The following is a 20,000-nucleotide window of genomic DNA, read 5'->3' as shown; positions in this document are numbered from 1 at the left end:
TTGTCTGTGTTCGTTTTTTGACCTTGTCAATTCTGACAATCAAAGCATCTTCTCCCTGATTGGTTGGGAGGATTCATCTTGCCTGTCAATCACAGCTGCATGAACGCCTCACCCTTCAACGACAGAGGAGCCTAGGAGGGAGGGAGCAAGGAGGAGGGAGCAGAATCATTCTGGGATTCAGAGTCTTGCTCTGTCCCTGCTCTCCTTCCAACTCTCCACTCCGACCTCATCAGCTGTCATCATCTTCTCCTCACCATGTCTGATATAAATATATATACATAGTTATAGATATATAAACACACCCACTGTGTGTTTGAACTCTGTCGGGATGCATAGGGGGCGCCTGGCACCATTAGATAACCGCTATCAGGAAAACATGAGAGGAAGGAGAGTGGGAGACACAGGATGGATGACGGGTGAGTGTGTGTGCGTGCGTGCGTGCGTGCGTGCGTGCGTGCGTGCGTGCGTGCGTGCGTGCGTGCGTGCGTGCGTGCGTGCGTGCGTGCGTGCGTGCGTGCGTGCGAGCGAGCGAGCGAGCGTGCGTTGCGTGCGTGTGCGTGTGGGGGGGGGGGGGTTATGGAGCGTCCATCACCGATCAGGAACCAGAGACACTCGCTTTATTCTGCTTCGTTTTGTTCATCCAAACATCATTTTCCCCTCCTGCATCTCTTTATTTTCTCTCGCTTCGTCCTTCAATCCTTCTCGTGCATATTTACATTTTCAATTTCATCCCTCCTCTCTCTCTCTCTCTCTCTCTCTCTCTCTCTCTCTCTCTCTCTCTCTCTCTCTCTCTCCCCCTCTCTGTGTCTCTCTCTCTCTCTCTCTCTCTCTCTCTCTCTCTCTCTCTCTCTCTCCCCCTCTGTGTCTCTCTGTGTCTCTGTGTGTGTCTCTCTCTCTCTCTCTCTCTCTCTCTCTCTCTCTCTCTCTCTCTCTCTCTCTCTCTCTCTGTCTCTCTCTCTCTCTCTCTCTCTCTCTCTCTCTCTCTCTCTCTCTCTCTGTCCTCCCCCCTCCCTCTCTCTCTCTCTCTCTCTCTCTCTCTCTCTCCCCCATCCCTCCTCTCTCTCTCTCTCTCTCTCCCTCCTCTATCTAACTCTCTCTCCCTCTCTCGACCATCAGATTATCCCGCCCCTCCTGGAACTCAATCAGAACCGCAGCAAGCTGAAGCTCTACATCGGTCACCTGACCTCTCTGTGTCAGGAGCGGGGACCCAATCATACTCCGGGACTTTGTCCCGCCCCTCGCCTATCAGCGCTCTGACCCGCCTCCTGGGAGGCTCAGCTGCACAGGAGGACCCCACAACAGGTGAGTGTGTGTGTGTGTGTGTGTGTGTGTGTGTGTGTGTGTGTGTGTGTGTGTGTGTGTGTGTGTGTGTGTGTGTGTGTCAGTGTGTGAAAGTTGCCCAATATGTTTAACACCTGTGTGTGCACGTGCTGTGTGTTTGTGTGGGACAAATATGTGTTACACGTGTGTGTGTGTGTGTGTATGTGTGTGTGAGACGTGTGCACACGCTCAAACCGACGAGCGAGCAGGTTATCTCTGTGTGTGTGTGTGTGTGCACGTCTTAAATGTGCGTGCGTGATGCGGGCCCGTCTTTACGCTTGCAGACACACATGCAGGGACGAGACACACGTTGTGTGTCTCAAACGTGTGTCCGGTGTCTTTAGCTCTGTGTGTGTGTGTGGTGTGTGTGTGTGGGGGCAGAGGGAGGGAGAGAGGGAGAGGGAGGGAGAGAGGCAGGGAGGGAGAGAGAGAGAGGGGGAGAGAGAGAGAGAGAGAGAGAGAGAGAGAGAGAGAGAGAAATAGAAAAGTGAAAGAGAGGATGGAGAGGAGATGGAAGAAAAGTGGGAAAGAAGCATCATCTCATCTCCCCTGTCCTGTCTTATCTCCTATCCTCCTTGCTTTCCTCTCTCCTTCCCTTTTATATTCCCTTCCTTCCTCTCATCCTTCTCATCCTTCCTTCCTTCTCTCCTTCCCTTCCCTCTCTGATTCCTTCTCCTACTCCAGGCTGAACCCGCCTGCTCTGATGTTGTTGGCATGACAACCACTTGTGTTTCGGATATTGAATATAACACAGCGTACATATATACACATACTAATATACCAGCGTACATATATACACATACTAAATACACAGTGTACATATATACACATACTATATACACAGCGTACATATATACACATACTAATATACACAGTGTACATATATACACATACTAATATACACAGTGTACATATATACACATACTAATATACACAGCGTACATATATACACATACTAATATACACAGTGTACATATATACACATACTAATATACACAGCGTACATATATACACATACTAATATACACAGTGTACATATATACACATACTAATATACACAGTGTACATATATACACATACTAATATACACCAGTGTACATATATACACATACTAATATACACAGTGTACATATAGACACATACCAATATACACAGCGTACATATATACACATACTAATATACACAGTGTACATATATACACATACTAATATACACAGCGTACATATATACACATACTAATATACACAGTGTACATATATACACATACTAATATACACAGCGTACATATATACACATACTAATATACACAGCTACATATATACACATACTAATATACACAGCGTACATATATACACATACTAATATACACAGCGTACATATATACACATACTATTATACACAGCGTACATATATACACATACTAATATACACAGCGCATTCTAAAGGCCGATTTCCACCGGAATCGGCACGGAAGCGCCACGGCAGCGAAGCGGCTGTGTTTCCCGTACTGCAATCCCCACTGGAAGCGGCACGGACACGTTCCGACAGATGGCTCAAGACGTGAATAATTATAATAAGTATTCATACAATATTATTCACGAGTTATATTGAAACCATATATATTATAATATACATTATAATATATATATATACATAGGCCTACCTTATAATCAACCATACACATGACATAACCCATTAAATACGGTAGACCTATGATTTCTAGATGTCATGGCAACGTCCACTCGCGACACTTGGACTTGCGAGGCATCGACGCAGACTTTCATTTCTTTCTTGCCACTGATTAGCTATTGATACCATACCATAGATAGACTGTATAATATATAAATACCCTGTGAATTGTATAGGGATCGATGTGAGCTCATGAATATTCATGCGCAAAGGCAAACTGATTGGCTGTTAGTCGTGTTCTGAGACACGGCAGCGAACCGGCAACTTTCAGAAATAGAAGAGGCAAGTATCGTAAACGAAGTGACGGTTTGTGGACGGTTCTGTGCCGTGCCGGTGCCGTATCCAGTGGAATAGCCTACGTTCACTTGAATGGTTTCTATTATTTTCGGCGAGCGATTCGCTGCCGTGCCGCTTCCGTGCCGATTCCAGTGGAAATTGGCCTTAAGCTAGCTAGCTAAGTCTCTCTCTCTCTCGCCCCCTCTCTCTCTCTCTCTCTCTCTCTCTACCTCTCTCTCTCTCTCTCTCTCTCCTCTCTCTCTCTCTCTCTCTCTCTCTCTCTCTCTCTCTCTCTCTCTACCTCTCTCTCTCTCTCGCCCCCTCTCTCTCTCTCTCTCTCTCTCTCTCTCTCGCCCTCTCTCTCTCTCTCCTCTCTCTCTCTCCTCTACCTCTCTCTCTCTCTCTCTCTCTCTCTCTCTCTCTCTCTCTCTCTTCTCTCTCTACCTCTCTCTCTCTCTCGCCCCCTCTCTCTCTCTCTCTCTCTCTCTTCTCTCTCTCTCTCTCTCCTCTCTCTCTCTCTCCGTCTCTCAGCATACTGGAAACATATCAGCCAATACATTTCTGCTGCACATGGTATACATCGAACCAGTGTAACACACACACAACACACACACACACACACACACACACACACACACACACACACACGTACACTCACACACACTCAGGCCTGCATATATCTCGGCGGTTGGGTCTAGAAAGTGTTTCCTATAGATCTGTGAATGCCTTATTGTGGGATGTGATCCAGAAAGGTCTTGACTTGTTCGGCATAGAGTTTCTTTGTGATGGGAACAGAAGGATCTGATTGGCTTTGAACGACCCAGTGAATGTAAACAAAAGCAGGTAGCATCCCGTAGCATGCCGATCACTAAGGCCTGGGTTAAGCCATTGGGTTCTCCCGTCTAGAACTGAACCCACGGCCTCAGAGGCCAACAGAGGTCAGAGGTCATACACTTTCCAAGGGACGGTTGCATTTTGCTTTAAAAACGTACTGAAGATGACACTTTAATAATCATTCAAATGTATTGGTTTTACTTCAGGGTGCATTGTTGTTAAACCTTTCCTGTAAGTGAGTTGGCTTATTCTCGCGTCCATATTTATAAAAGTTTGGTTAGCATATTTTGGCAAACTTGAAACGAGAGCAATTGTGAGAGCCATTTTCCTGATTTCCATTTATGTTGCAATGTCTGTGATGACCACTGAGTGTGCTGCCTTATTGCGGGCACAGGTATAAGGGGACGTCATTTGGATTACCTTTTGACCCCGGGAGGGCCGACGGGTTTTGACTGCTAGAAGTACCGTATTTACAGTTGTTGTTGCATCACTGAGGATCGATCTGAATGGATCCAGTATTCACATGCAATTGGTGTCATGGTGAGGAAATAAACGTGCTGCAAACCGGAGACGATCACACTGATCATTCATTGCCTCACGCAGCTGCATAGAACAAACACTGGAAACATCAACACAGCGCATCAGCCAGGTCAGCCGAGAGTCAAACCCCACGGAGCATACACACTGGATGTGGCTCCTAAAGCAATAACTAATAAATCATCAAAGTCTCTCTCCCTCTCTCCCTCTCCCTCTCTCTCTCTCTCTCTCCCTCCTCTCCCTCTCTCTCTCTCTCTCTCTCTCTCTCTCTCTCCCTCTCTCCCTCTCCCTCTCTCTCTCTCTCTCTCTCCTCCCTCTCTCCCTCTCTCTCTTCTCTCTCTCTCTCTCTCTCTTCTCTCTCTCTCTCTCCCTCTCTCTCTTCCTCGCCGCCCATCCCTGGGCAGTGCCTCTCACACACACACCAGGGCGGCGTGCTAGCCTTTCCTCTGATCTGAGGCTCGGTTAAGATGCCTGGCACTCTGTAAAGCCATTAGGACACACATTAAAGAGCATGACTCACACGCACTGAACACACAAGGACTCCACACACACACGCACTGACACACACACACTGACACAACACACACACACACACACACTGACACACACACACTGACACACACACCCACACACACTGACACACACACACTGAAACACACAAGCACACACACACACACTGACACACACGCACTGACACACACACACACACACACACACACGCACAGACACACACACACACACACACACACACACACACGCACTGACACACACACACTGACACACACGCACACACACGCACAGACACACACACACACACACGCACACACACACACGCACTGACACACACACACTGACACACACACACACCCACACACACTGACACATCGCACACACACGCACAGACACACACACACACACACACATAAACACACACGCACTGACACACACCACACTGACACACACACACACCAAAACACACTGACACACACGCACACACACGCAAGACACACACACACACACACAAACACACACGCACTGACACACACACACACACACGCACTGACACACACACACACTGACACACGCACTGACACACACACACTGACACACACACACACACACACACACACACTGACACACACACACACACACGCACAGACACACACACACACACATAAACACACACACACACGCACATACACACACACACACTCCAGCTGCCTCCGTTCCACTGCATCCAGCGCCCGGAAATCGGACCAATCACAGCGGTTTCGCTTTAACGGCCGGTAGTAGCCGTATGCAATGGTCTTATTAAAAACTTTATTCATACAGCTCTTTTCAAGCATAAAACACCAAATGGCTTCCCAATATAGAATGCTCCGTTTTACCAGACACTAAAGCGCTGAGGAGGATTTAAGCTCAGTTAACAGTGGACAGTGTTCGTGCCATTAGTCCTGATTATTTCTCCTTTTTCTTTTACACAAATTATCTGTGATCGTTTAGACAAATGGCTGATAATCCATCACATGCATCGTAAAGGACCGCACAATGTTCCCCTCATTTCCTTCAGACGTGTTCTAATCGTCTGTTTTTCCAGTGTTGTGAACCAAACCTCCGTCCAAGAACCAAGGCCCTGTTGGTTCTGGGAACGGCCTTCAAACCGCTGGTGTGCCCTCAGATCCCTCTGCTGTGATGGGTTCTCCATACACACACACACACAGATACTAACACACACTTGCACTCAGACACACACCTACCCACAAATATGCACACAGACAGATCCACCCGCCCACATTCGCATACTCACACACGCACGTACACACACAAAAGTGCACACACACAGATCCACTGGTGATACTATGATACTTGTGAGTAGTAGTGATGCATCATCCAGGGTCAGAGCATCGTGGTGTTGAATGGTTCTTATAACGGACATAACAAGCCTCGGTACAACCAGCTCTGAACTCCAGCTCTAGAAGTTCATTTAATCAGAGCCTGATACCCCGTGGCACGCTGCACGGCCGAGTATGTGTGTGTGCCTGTTTTGTGTGTTCCTGGGTGTGTGCGTGTGTGTGTGTATGTGTGTGGTGTGTGTGTTCCGTGTGTGTGTGTGTGTGTGTGTGGTGTGTGTGTGTGTGTGTGTGTGTGTGTGTGTGTGTGTGTGTGTGTGTGTGTGCGCGCTAGGGCTGAATAACCAACAGAGATTAATTTCAGGGGTGTCCCAGGATTTGGAGGTCACTGATTGGGTGAATTTTGATTGACAGGACAAACAATGAGGGAGGAAGGGAGGGATTTAAAACACCCAGCACTGATAATATTGTACAGCAGAGCAGATTATGTCTATCTTCTTGCCTGTCTGACGGTGGAAACTAAAATACATAAAAAGGGAGACTGACGTCACAATGTTGTTACAGAGTGCTTTCTCTGTCGTCAGTCGGTCTGTCTGCCTGCCTTTCTGTCTGTTATCCGCCTGTCCGACAAACAGACAGAAAGACAGTCAGTCAGATAGGCGGAGGAGTTCGCCCATCTGTTGGTCCATCCATCAGAGAGGTTCATAGTTTCCACGAGGGCTGGAGGCTGGAGGCTGAGGGTGTTTCTCTAGCTGTGGGCTGGAGTGCTGTAGATAGGGAGGGCTGATGGGGCACTGGTCGACCAAGGAGGGAACAGAGAACTGTAGAAGGAGGGGGGAGAGAGGAAGCGGGGGATGTATCAGCGAGGATGAAGAGATGTTCTGAGGTTTCCTGTGAGGCGGCGCGCTGTAGATCAACGTGTTGTAACCCGGGGCGGGCGTGGGTAACCCGGTGTGAAAAGTAAACAATGTAGGACGTCCAAGAAGGACTTCAAACTTTTGCGCGACATTTTCTTCATTTAACGAAGCTTTCGCCGTTGTCCAGAAATACCTCGCGGATGATGTGTTTGTTTGTTATGATCCTCCTGTGACACTGAAGTGCGATGTCGACCAATCAACGGACGGCATGCGTTGCTCGAACTTGCCGGCACCCTTCCAGGCGTCTCAGTACCCCAACGAGGAGTACAGCGAGACGAGGACGGCTCAGTACGGCTCAGTCCGGGTCACGCCCACTTTAGGCGGTGGAAACGTGACCCACGCCGCACGAACTGAACCACGAACTGAACCCCGGAATGCACCATGGAGACTGGTCTAAACCAGTCCTACAGTGGTTACTATGAGACTGGTCTAAACCAGTCCTACAGTGGTCACTATGAGACTGGTCTAGACCAGTCCTACAGTGGTTACTATGAGACTGGTCTAGACCAGTCCTACAGTGGTTACTATGAGACTGGTCTAAACCAGTCCTACAGTGGTTACTATGAGACTGGTCTGAACCAGTCCTACAGTGGTTACTATGAGACTGGTCTAAACCAGTCCTACAGTGGTTGCTATGAGACTGGTCTAAACCAGTCCTACAGTGGTTACTATGAGACTGATCTGAACCAGTTCTACAGTGGTTACTATGAGACTGGTCTAAACCAGTCCTACAGTGGTCACTATGAGACTGGTCTGAACCAGTCCTACAGTGGTTACTATGTCTAAACCAGTCCTACAGTGGTTACTATGAGACTGATCTGAACCAGTTCTACAGTGGTTACTATGAGACTGGTCTAAACCAGTCCTACAGTGGTCACTATGAGGCTGGTCTAAACCAGTCCTACAGTGGTCACTATGAGACTGATCTAAACCAGTCCTACAGTGGTTACTATGAGACTGGTCTAAACCAGTCCTACAGTGGTCACTATGAGGCTGGTCTAAACCAGTCCTACAGTGGTCACTATGAGACTGATCTAAACCAGTCCTACAGTGGTTACTATGAGACTGGTCTAAACCAGTCCTACAGTGGTCACTATGAGGCTGGTCTAAACCAGTCCTACAGTGGTTACTATGAGACTGGTCTAAACCAGTCCTACAGTGGTTACTATGAGACTGGTCTAGACCAGTCCTACAGTGGTTACTATGAGACTGGTCTAAACCAGTCCTACAGTGGTTACTATGAGACTGGTCTAAACCAGTCCTACAGTGGTCACTATGAGGCTGGTCTCATTGGCTGACTTCGTCGGGCTGAGCACGTTTCCTTCCAAACAGGCCTCCTACTCTTACAGCATTCTAACACAACGGAGGAACAGTTGTGTTGACAACATTGAGCTGCATGCAACCTGCCTCGCTATAAGTAGATATCAAGACGTTCTTTTGTGGTTCCTAACCACACCCACACACACACACACACACAGACACACACACACGCACAGACCCACACACTCACACACGCACAGACCCACACACTCACACACGCACACTCACACACACACACTCACACTCACACACTCACACTCACACACACACACTCATACTCACACACACACACACACACACACACACACACACACTCACACTCACACATACACACACACACACTCACACTCTCTCTCTCTCTCTTTCTCTCTCTCTCTCTCTCTCACAGACACAATCACACAGATTCACACACACACACACACACACACACACACACACACACACACACACACACACACACACAGGCAGACACATTGCACATGTACACAGGCCGCACACACAGACAGAAGTGCACAGTAAACACGCATGCATGCAAGCACACACAGACGACACACAACCACACGTAGATGAGTGTTCAAACACCCAAATACACGCATACACACCCAGGAACAAACACACACACACGCAGACACACACGCAACCCCCACACACACACACACACATCCACACCCAGGAACAAACACACACACACGCAACCCACACGCACACACACACACACACACAAACACATACAGGAACAAACACACACACATCCACACCCAGGAACAAACACACACACATACACACCCAGGAACAAACACACACACACGCAGACACACACACACACACACAGGAACAAACACACACACACACACACACACACACACACACACACAGGAACAAACACACACACACACACACACACACACACACTCAGTTTGGGCGCGGTGGAGTCAGCCAACCTGGACTGCGGTCTGCGTTGGCCTGACAACGAGACAGAGCGGGGCCAATCAGAGCGGTCCATGAAGGCTCTTTAGAGCCCTTTGCTTTCTGAGACATTGTTGGAACTCGGCCCTGCTATAAGGTCAGGAGGAGAAAGAGAAAGGTGTGATCTTAACATACTTTCTCAAAGTACAATTTGTGGCGTAAGAATATTGGCGTAACAGGCCGTCTGTATTCAACCAGTTTCCTTTTTACTATGTTCTTTTTTCTTTCCTTTTTTACGAGCGCCTTTTTTTTTTACTATGTCCTCAACACATTTTTGGCCTAGAAGCTGAAAGGGGCAGGGGCCGGGTCAAGAACATAATGTCTCTAATGGCTGTACTGCCGGCCTTGCTGACACATTCACAGCATACCTGAACAGACGGGTCCCTCGGCCCGCAACGCCCTCACGCAAGAGGAACATTTAGAGGAAGAAATGGATCAGTTAGAATCAGAAAGGGAATTAGCAGCTTTAGTAATTCAGTATGTTGACTGTTTTCTTTTAAAATAACTTTGCTGTTTAAATTAAATGCAATAAATGTGTTGTTATTTTCTTCGCCTGAGTTACAGAGAGAGTTTGGTTTATCCGCCGTCGTTTTCCTGGAACAAGTCAAATGGAGATGAGGGGAAATGGAAAGAATTGTTTACTTTGCTCTGATAAATATCGCCCACAGAATATGAAATGCAGTTATGACTTCATAAGATTTGTATTTGCCTGATGGTTAATCTACTGAAGAATACATTAACTCACCCATCTGCTTTGCTTACACTCTCACTTTTCTTTCTCTCCCCTCTCTCTCTCTCTCTCTGTGTCTCTTGCAGTCTCTCTCTCTCTCTCTCTCTCTGTCTCTCTCTCTCTCTCTCTCTCTCTCTGTCTCTTGCTGTCTCTCTCTCTCTCTCTCTCTCTCTCTCTCTCTCTCTCTGTCTCTCTCTCTCTCTCTCTCTCTCTCTCTCTTGCTGTCTCTCTCTCTCTCTCTTTGTCTCTGTCTCTGTCTCTGTCTCTGTCTCTCTCTCTCTCTTTGTCTCTCTCTCTCTCTCTCTCTCTTTGTCTCTCTCTCTCTTTGTCTCTCTCTCTCTTTGTCTCTCTCTCTCTCTCTCTCTTCTCTCTCTCGTCTCTCTCTCTCTCTCTCTCTCTCTCTCTCTCTCTCTCTCTTGTCTCTCTCTCTCTCTCTCTCTTCTCCTCTCTCTCTCTCTCTCTCTCTTCTCTCTCTCTCTGTCTCTATGCTGTCTCTCTCTCTCTCTCTCTCTCTCTCTCTCTTCTGCTGTCTCTCTCTCTCTTCTCTCTCTCTCTCTCTCTCTCTCTCTTGTCTCTCTCTCTCTCTGTCTCTCTCTCTCTCTCTCTCTCTCTCTCTCTCTCTCTCTCTTTGTCTCTCTCTCTCTCTCTCTCTCTCTCTCTCTCTCTCTCTCTCTCTCTCTCTCTCTCTCTCCTGCTCTCTGATGACTTATGGAATTCTTCTTTTGGACAAACATTAGCATTCCTCTGCAAAGAGGTTCACCCCCCTGAACATGTGTAGGGAGTGATTCTCAGTGCCACACACGTGCACTCATGCACAGACAAACGCACACACATGTACAAACGCCTCAACAACGTGTGCTAAATACACTAACTCTTCTGTTAATGCTGTGTGTGCGTGTGTGTGTGTTTGTGTGTCCAGGTGTGCGCATGTCTGCGTGTGTGTGTATGTGTGAGCATGTGTTTGTTGTGTGTGTATGTTCTTGCGTGCGGCTGGATGTGAGCATCCGTTTGTGTGTGTGTGTGCTTGAGCATCCGTGTTTGTGTGTGTGTGTGTGTGTGAATGCAATTGTTTTGGAGTGCATGCATGCATGTATTCAGTGTGCGTGCGTGGTGTGAGTGTCTGCGTGGTGTGTGTGTCTGCGTGGTGTGTGTGTGTGCGTGGTGTGTGTGTCTGTGTGGTGTGTGTGTCTGCGTGGTGTGTGTGTCTGCGTGGTGTGTGTGTCTGCGTGGTGTGTGTGTCTGCGTGGTGTGTGTGTCTGCGTGGTGTGTGCGTGCGTGGTGTGTGTGTCTGCGTGGTGTGTGTGTCTGTGTGGTGTGTGTCTGTGTGGTGTGTGTGTCTGTGTGGTGTGTGTCTGTGTGGTGTGTGTCTGTGTGGTGTGTGTCTGCGTGGTGTGTGTGTCTGTGTGGTGTGTGTCTGTGTGGTGTGTGTCTGTGTGGTGTGTGTGTCTGTGTGGTGTGTGTGTGCGTGGTGTGTGTCTGTGTGGTGTGTGTGTGCGTGGTGTGTGTCTGTGTGGTGTGTGTGTGTGTGGTGTGTGTCTGTGTGGTGTGTGTCTGTGTGGTGTGTGTGTCTGTGTGGTGTGTGTGTCTGTGTGGTGTGTGTCTGTGTGGTGTGTGTCTGTGTGGTGTGTGTCTGTGTGGTGTGTGTGCGTGGTGTGTGTCTGTGTGGTGTGTGTGTCTGTGTGGTGTGTGTCTGTGTGGTGTGTGTCTGTGTGGGTCGTGTGTCTGTGTGGTGTGTGTGCGTGGTGTGTGTCTGTGTGGTGTGTGTCTGTGTGGTGTGTGTCTGTGTGGTGTGTGTCTGTGTGGTGTGTGTGCGTGGTGTGTGTCTGTGTGGTGTGTGTGTGTGTGCGTGGTGTGTGTGTGTGGTGGTGTGTGTGTCTGTGTGGTGTGTGTCTGTGTGGGTGTGTGTCTGTGTGGTGTGTGTGCGTGCGGTGGTGTGTGTGTCTGTGTGGTGTGTGTGTGTGTGGTGTGTGTGTCTGTGTGGTGTGTGTGTGTGTGTGGTGTGTGTGTCTGCGTGGTGTGTGTCTGTGTGGTGTGTGTGTCTGTGTGGTGTGTGTGTGTGTGCGTGGTGTGTGTGTGTGTGTGGTGTGTGTGTCTGTGTGGTGTGTGGTGTGTGTGTCTGTGTGGTGTGTGTGTGTGCGTGGTGTGTGTGTGTGCGTGGTGTGTGTGTCTGTGTGGTGTGTCTGTGTGGTGTGTGTCTGTGTGGTGTGTGTGTGTGCGTGGTGTGTGTGTGGTGTGTGTCTGTGTGGTGTGTGTGTGTGCGTGGTGTCTGTGTGGTGTGTGTCTGTGTGGTGTGTGTGTGTGCGTGGTGTGTGTGTCTGTGTGGTGTGTGTGTGTGTGTGGTGTGTGTGTCTGTGTGGTGTGTGTCTGTGTGGTGTGTGTCTGTGTGGTGTGTGTCTGTGTGGTGTGTGTGTCTGTGTGGTGTGTCTGTGTGGTGTGTGTCTGTGTGGTGTGTGTCTGTGTGGTGTGTGTGTCTGTGTGGTGTGTGTCTGTGTGGTGTGTGTGTGCTGTGTGGTGTGTCTGTGTGGTGTGTGTCTGTGTGGTGTGTGTCTGTGTGGTGTGTGTCTGTGTGGTGTGTGTCTGTGTGGTGTGTGTCTGTGTGGTGTGTGTCTGTGTGGTGTGTGTCTGCGTGGTGTGTGTGTCTGTGTGGTGTGTGTCTGTGTGGTGTGTGTCTGTGTGGTGTGTGTGTGTGTGTGTGGCTGTGTGTGCTGCGTGGTGTGTGTGTCTGTGTGGTGTGTGTCTGTGTGGTGTGTGTCGTGTGGTGTGTGTGCGTGGTGTGTGTCTGTGTGGTGTGTGTGTGCGTGGTGTGTGTCTGTGTGGTGTGTGTCTGTGTGGTGTGTGTGTGTGCGTGGTGTGTGTGTCTGTGTGGTGTGTGTGTGTGTGTGGTGTGTGTGTCTGTGTGGTGGTGTGTCTGTGTGGTGTGTGTCTGTGTGGTGTGTGTGCGTGGGTGGTGTGTGTCTCTGTGTGGTGTGTGTGTGTGTGGTGTGTGTCTGTGTGGTGTGTGTGTGTGTGTGGTGTGTGTGTCTGCGTGGTGTGTGTCTGTGTGGTGTGTGTGTCTGTGTGGTGTGTGTGTGTGTGCGTGGTGTGTGTGTGTGTGTGGTGTGTGTGTCTGTGTGGTGTGTGGTGTGTGTCTGTGTGGTGTGTGTGTGTGTGCGTGGTGTGTGTGTGTGCGTGGTGTGTGTGTCTGTGTGGTGTGTCTGTGTGGTGTGTGTCTGTGTGGTGTGTGTGCGTGGTGTGTGTGTCTGTGTGGTGTGTGTGTGCGTGGTGTGTGTGTGGTGTGTGTCTGTGTGGGTGTGTGTGTGTGTGGTGTGTGTGTCTGTGTGGTGTGTGTCTGTGTGGTGTGTGTCTGTGTGGTGTGTGTGTCTGTGTGGTGTGTGTCTGTGTGGTGTGTGTCTGTGTGGTGTGTGTGTCTGTGTGGTGTGTCTGTGTGGTGTGTGTCTGTGTGGTGTGTGTGTGTGGTGTGTGTCTGTGTGGTGTGTGTCTGTGTGGTGTGTGTGTGCGTGGTGTGTGTCTGTGTGGTGTGTGTCTGTGTGGTGTGTCTGTGTGGTGTGTGTCTGTGTGGTGTGTGTGCGTGTGTGTGTGTGTGTGGTGTGTGTGTGTGCGTGGTGGTGTGTGGTGTGTGTCTGTGTGGTGTGTGTGTGTGTGTGGGTGTGTGTGTCTGTGTGGTGTGTGTCTGTGTGGTGTGTGTCTGTGTGGTGTGTGTCTGTGTGGTGTGTGTCTGTGTGGTGTGTGTCTGTGTGGTGTGTGTGTCTGTGTGGTGTGTCTGTGTGGTGTGTGTCTGTGTGGTGTGTGTGTGGTGTGTGTCTGTGTGGTGTGTGTCTGTGTGGTGTGTGTGTGCGTGGTGTGTGTCTGTGTGGTGTGTGTCTGTGTGGTGTGTGTCTGTGTGGTGTGTGTGTCTGTGTGGTGTGTCTGTGTGGTGTGTGTCTGTGTGGTGTGTGTCTGTGTGGTGTGTGTGTCTGTGTGGTGTGTGTCTGTGTGGTGTGTGTGTCTGTGTGGTGTGTCTGTGTGGTGTGTGTCTGTGTGGTGTGTGTCTGTGTGGTGTGTGTCTGTGTGGTGTGTGTGTCTGTGTGGTGTGTGTCTGTGTGGTGTGTGTGTCTGTGTGGTGTGTCTGTGTGGTGTGTGTCTGTGTGGTGTGTGTCTGTGTGGTGTGTGTCTGTGTGGTGTGTGTCTGTGTGGTGTGTGTCTGTGTGGTGTGTGTCTGTGTGGTGTGTGTCTGCGTGGTGTGTGTGTCTGTGTGGTGTGTGTCTGTGTGGTGTGTGTCTGTGTGGTGTGTGTGTGTGTGTGGTGTGTGTGTCTGCGTGGTGTGTGTGTCTGTGTGGTGTGTGTCTGTGTGGTGTGTGTCTGTGTGGTGTGTGTGCGTGGTGTGTGTCTGTGTGGTGTGTGTGTGCGTGGTGTGTGTCTGTGTGGTGTGTGTCTGTGTGGTGTGTGTGTGTGCGTGGTGTGTGTGTCTGTGTGGTGTGTGTGTGTGTGTGGTGTGTGTGTCTGTGTGGTGTGTGTCTGTGTGGTGTGTGTCTGTGTGGTGTGTGTGTGCGTGCGTGGTGTGTGTGTCTGTGTGGTGTGTGTGTGTGTGGTGTGTGTGTCTGTGTGGTGTGTGTGTGTGTGTGGTGTGTGTGTCTGCGTGGTGTGTGTCTGTGTGGTGTGTGTGTCTGTGTGGTGTGTGTGTGTGTGCGTGGTGTGTGTGTGTGTGTGGTGTGGTGTCTGTGTGGTGTGTGGTGTGTGTGTCTGTGTGGTGTGTGTGTGTGTGCGTGGTGTGTGTGTGTGCGTGGTGTGTGTGTCTGTGTGGTGTGTCTGTGTGGTGTGTGTCTGTGTGGTGTGTGTGCGTGGTGTGTGTGTCTGTGTGGTGTGTGTGTGTGCGTGGTGTGTGTGTGGTGTGTGTCTGTGTGGTGTGTGTGTGTGTGTGGTGTGTGTGTCTGTGTGGTGTGTGTCTGTGTGGTGTGTGTCTGTGTGGTGTGTGTGTCTGTGTGGTGTGTGTCTGTGTGGTGTGTGTCTGTGTGGTGTGTGTGTCTGTGTGGTGTGTCTGTGTGGTGTGTGTCTGTGTGGTGTGTGTGTCGTGGTGTGTGTCTGTGTGGTGTGTGTCTGTGTGGTGTGTGTGTGCGTGGTGTGTGTCTGTGTGGTGTGTGTCTGTGTGGTGTGTCTGTGTGGTGTGTGTGTCTGTGTGGTGTGTGTGCGTGGTGTGTGTGTCTGTGTGGTGTGTGTGTGTGCGTGGTGTGTGTGTGGTGTGTGTCTGTGTGGTGTGTGTGTGTGTGTGTGGTGTGTGTGTCTGTGTGGTGTGTGTCTGTGTGGTGTGTGTCTGTGTGGTGTGTGTCTGTGTGGTGTGTGTCTGTGTGGTGTGTGTCTGTGGGTGTGTGTGTCTGTGTGGTGTGTCTGTGTGGTGTGTGTCTGTGTGGTGTGTGTGTGTGGTGTGTGTCTGTGTGGTGTGTGTCTGTGTGGTGTGTGTGTGCGTGGTGTGTGTCTGTGTGGTGTGTGTCTGTGTGGTGTGTGTCTGTGTGGTGTGTGTGTGCGTGGTGTGTGTGCGTGTCTGTGTGGTGTGTGTCTGTGTGGTGTGTGTGTGTGGTGTGTGTCTGTGTGGTGTGTGTCTGTGTGGTGTGTGTCTGTGTGGTGTGTGTCTGTGTGGTGTGTGTCTGTGTGGTGTGTGTCTGTGTGGTGTGTCTGTGTGGTGTGTGTCTGTGTGGTGTGTGTCTGTGTGGTGTGTGTCTGTGTGGTGTGTGTCTGTGTGGTGTGTGTCTGTGTGGTGTGTGTGTGGTGTGTCTGTGTGGTGTGTGTCTGTGTGGTGTGTGTCTGTGTGGTGTGTGTCTGTGTGGTGTGTGTGTGTCTGTGTGGTGTGTGTGTCTGTGTGGTGTGTGTGTCTGTGTGGTGTGTGTCTGTGTGGTGTGTGTCTGTGTGGTGTGTGTGTGGTGTGTCTGTGTGGTGTGTGTCTGTGTGGTGTGTGTCTGTGTGGTGTGTGTCTGTGTGGTGTGTGTGTCTGTGTGGTGTGTGTGTCTGTGTGGTGTGTGTGTCTGTGTGGTGTGTGTGTCTGTGTGGTGTGTGTCTGTGTGGTGTGTGTCTGTGTGGTGTGTGTCTGTGTGGTGTGTGTCTGTGTGGTGTGTGTCTGTGTGGGTGTGTGTCTGTGTGGTGTGTGTCTGTGTGGTGTGTGTGTCTGTGTGGTGTGTGTCTGTGTGGTGTGTGCGTCTCTACAGATAAGGATCCATCAGGAACTTTAATGGCGGCAGTAAAACTCCTCTTCAACATTCCCACTCGGATACACTGAGAGGGCCCCGGGCCCCCTCCTCGCTGGTCCCTCCGTCCCCTCCGTCCCTCCGTCCCTCCGTCCCCCCCTCTCCCCCCTCTCCCCCCGTCCCCCCGTCCCCCCGTCCCCCCGTCCCCCCTCTCCCCCGTCCGTCCGTCCGTCCCTCCGTCGGCTCTGTTGCTGTACCTTAGGGGGGGCCTTGGGGGTCTCATGGGTCTTAGGGGGTCTCATGGGTCTTAGGGGGTCTCATGGGTCTTAGGGGGTCTCATGAGCCTTGGGGGTCTCATGGGTCTGTAGGGGGTCTCATGGGTCTTAGGGGGTCTCATGAGCCTTGGGGTCTCATGGGTCTTAGGGGGTCTCATGAGCCTTGGGGGTCTCATGGGTCTTAGGGGGTCTCATGGGTCTTGGGGGTCTCATGGGTCTTAGGGGGTCTCATGAGCCTTCGGGGTCTCATGGGTCTTAGGGGGTCTCATGGGTCTTAGGGGGTCTCATGGGTCTTAGGGGGTCTCATGAGCCTTGGGGGTCTCTTGGGTCTTAGGGGGTCTCATTGGTCTTAGGGGGTCTCATGGGTCTTAGGGGGTCTCATTGGTCTTAGGGGGTCTCATGGGTCTTAGGGGGTCTTAGGGGGTCTCATGGGTCTTAGGGGGTCTCATGGGTCTTAGGGGGTCTCATGAGCCTTGGGGGTCTCATGGGTCTTAGGGGGTCTCATGGGTCTTAGGGGGTCTCATGGGTCTTAGGGGGTCTCATGAGCCTTGGGGGTCTCATGGGTCTTAGGGGGTCTCATGGGTCTTAGGGGGTCTCATGGGTCTTAGGGGGTCTCATGGGTCTTAGGGGGTCTCATGGGTCTTAGGGGGTCTCATGGGTCTTAGGGGGTCTCATGGGTCTTAGGGGGTCTCATGGGTCTTAGGGGGTCTCATGGGTCTTAGGGGGTCTCATGAGCCTTGGGGGTCTCATGGGTCTTAGGGGGTCTCATGGGTCTTAGGGGGTCTCATGGGTCTTAGGGGGTCTCATGGGTCTTAGGGGGTCTCATGGGTCTTAGGGGGTCTCAATGGTCTTAGGGGGTCTCATGGGTCTTAGGGGGTCTCATGGGTCTTAGGGGGTCTCATGGGTCTTAGGGGGTCTCATGGGTCTTAGGGGGTCTTAGGGGGTCTCATGGGTCTTAGGGGGTCTCATGGGTCTTAGGGGGTCTCATGAGCCTTGGGGGTCTCATGGGTCTTAGGGGGTCTCATGGGTCTTAGGGGGTCTCATGGGTCTTAGGGGTCTCATGGGTCTTAGGGGGTCTCATGGGTCTTAGGGGGTCTCATGGGTCTTAGGGGGTCTCATGGGTCTTAGGGGGTCTCATGGGTCTTAGGGGGTGGGGGGATTAGGGGGTCTCATGGGTCTTAGGGGGTCTCATGGGTCTTAGGGGGTGGGGGGATTAGGGGGCAGGGAGATAAGGGCTGTTGACCAGCAGCAATACGCACAACAAACGCACAATAAACACGCATTAACCGCAACACTACAACTCGTAACGCACCCAGGTGGCCCCGTCGAAGACTGATAAAGACCGCTCACACACTAAAGGGGTGTGTGTGTGGTGTGTGTGTGTGTGTGTGTGTGTGTGTGATGTGTGTGTGTGTGTGTGTGTGTGTGTGTGTGTGTGTGTGTGTGGTGTGTGTGTGGTGAGTGTGTGTTAGAGTTTCTGTGTGTGAGTGTGAGCGTGTGTTGGTGTGTGCACGTGAGTGGTGGAACGAAGGACAAACCTTGATAACGATCAGTGGGACCTGAGGCCTGTACTGATCTGAAGTCCTCCAGAGGATCGAGCGCTGAACGATTGAGCAACGACAGGTTCTGTTTACAGGATCGACTGAATGACAACGACGGCCTCAGTACCGAGGCTCAAGGAAGAGACCTCACCTTTAATTCATTATCCCCGCCAAACTGTGTGTGTGTGTGTGTGTGTGTGTGTGTGTGTGTGTGTGTGTGTGTGTGTGTGTGTGTGTGTGTGTGTGTGTGTGTGTGTGTGTGTGTGTGTGTGTGTGTGTGTGTGTGTGTGTGTGTTCGTGGGTATGTGCACATGTGTTAGCACAATCTGTTTCTTCCTTTGTGTGTGTGTGTGTGTGCACTTATGTTGTGACTTCATTGTTTCTTGTCTCAGACTGAAACTAACTGTTTGCATTGGTTTGGATATCTTTGTATCCAAGGCTTGCCTCTTTCTTTCTTTCTTTCTTTGTATATATATACTTAATTTATATTCATATATTTAATCTCCTCCTTTCTCTTTGTATTTTGGAATCTTTCCAACATTATTAGTTTGAATCTTCGAACGTCACGAACCGTTGAATGACGTCACTGGTCATTGGTTCTGCTGTGTGTCAATCATCCTCCGGGCCAGTCTAACTGTCCCCTTGTCTTTCTGTTCGGTCTTCTTTTACAGTTGGAGGAGGAGTCAGAGCTGTGTGAGAGGGAGGGGGCGGAGCTACAGGAGTATGCAAATCAGGTCCTGCAGCAAATCGCGGACCGATGCCCCGACATTCTGGAACAAGTCGTCAATGCCCTGGAGGAGACCTGCTGATACACACACACACACACACACACACACTACACACACACACACACACACACACACACACACCACACACACACACACAGACACACAGACACAGACCACAGACACAGACACACACACACACACACACACACAGACACAGACACAGACACAGACACACACACACACACACACACACACACACACACACACAAGAGATAGATCGACAGACGCAGAGACAACTGAATTACGATTGACCTGAATACACGTAATGAGCTAATGGAGCTTATTCATCTGGCAGCCATCTTGGTTCCAAACGCTAGCTGTGGGCAGGTTATAGAACCAATATGGCCGCCGGGGGACTAAGGCCTAATCCACACACAGACTCGGTCACCCCCTGTTCCCGCTGTTCCCTTAATACTCGGACCCCCGTGCAGTATGAAGTAGGAGCCAGACTTCGCGCCGCTCTCTCTGGATGTGGTTTGTGTTTGCGTGTGAGCAGGAGATTGATTCGTGGTTTTTTTTCGTGTGTAAATGATCGTTACTGACGTTGAAAGACTTGTCCGTGGAAGCTCTGACTTAGTGCAGTTAGAAGTCAATGTGCCGTGATAAACCTACACTTTGTACCATTACGTGCTTTCTGGGTCGTTAAAAGAAAGCCTGTAAAATTTGGGCTTTAGAAAAAACTCTAAAGTGACTTGATTCTTTTGATTCTCTGAACCTCCTGGTGAAACGTTGGTGTTCTTTCGTGCCTGGTTCTTTGGATGAAACCGTGTTGATATGTGATAGCCTGTCCAGATCTATTCCAAAG

General features: G+C 50.4%; 1 long non-coding RNA gene across 1 annotated transcript in view; it reads left to right on the top strand.

Moving 5' to 3' along the window:
- The window catches only part of LOC132455558 (uncharacterized), a 23,888-nt gene extending 4,002 nt beyond the window's left edge, over nt 1-19,886 (top strand). Inside the window, exons 2-3 of the long non-coding RNA XR_009525289.1 lie at nt 1,117-1,302; nt 19,079-19,886. This is a non-coding gene — a long non-coding RNA (uncharacterized LOC132455558). The remainder of the gene's footprint in view (nt 1-1,116; nt 1,303-19,078) is intronic.
- The last annotated feature ends 114 nt before the right edge of the window (nt 19,887-20,000 follow it).

This window comes from Gadus macrocephalus, chromosome 4 (assembly GCF_031168955.1).
Source record: "Gadus macrocephalus chromosome 4, ASM3116895v1".
NCBI lineage: Eukaryota > Metazoa > Chordata > Actinopteri > Gadiformes > Gadidae > Gadus > Gadus macrocephalus.
The sequence above is the reverse complement of the archived record's forward strand: the minus strand, read 5'-3'. Positions and strand labels throughout refer to the sequence as shown.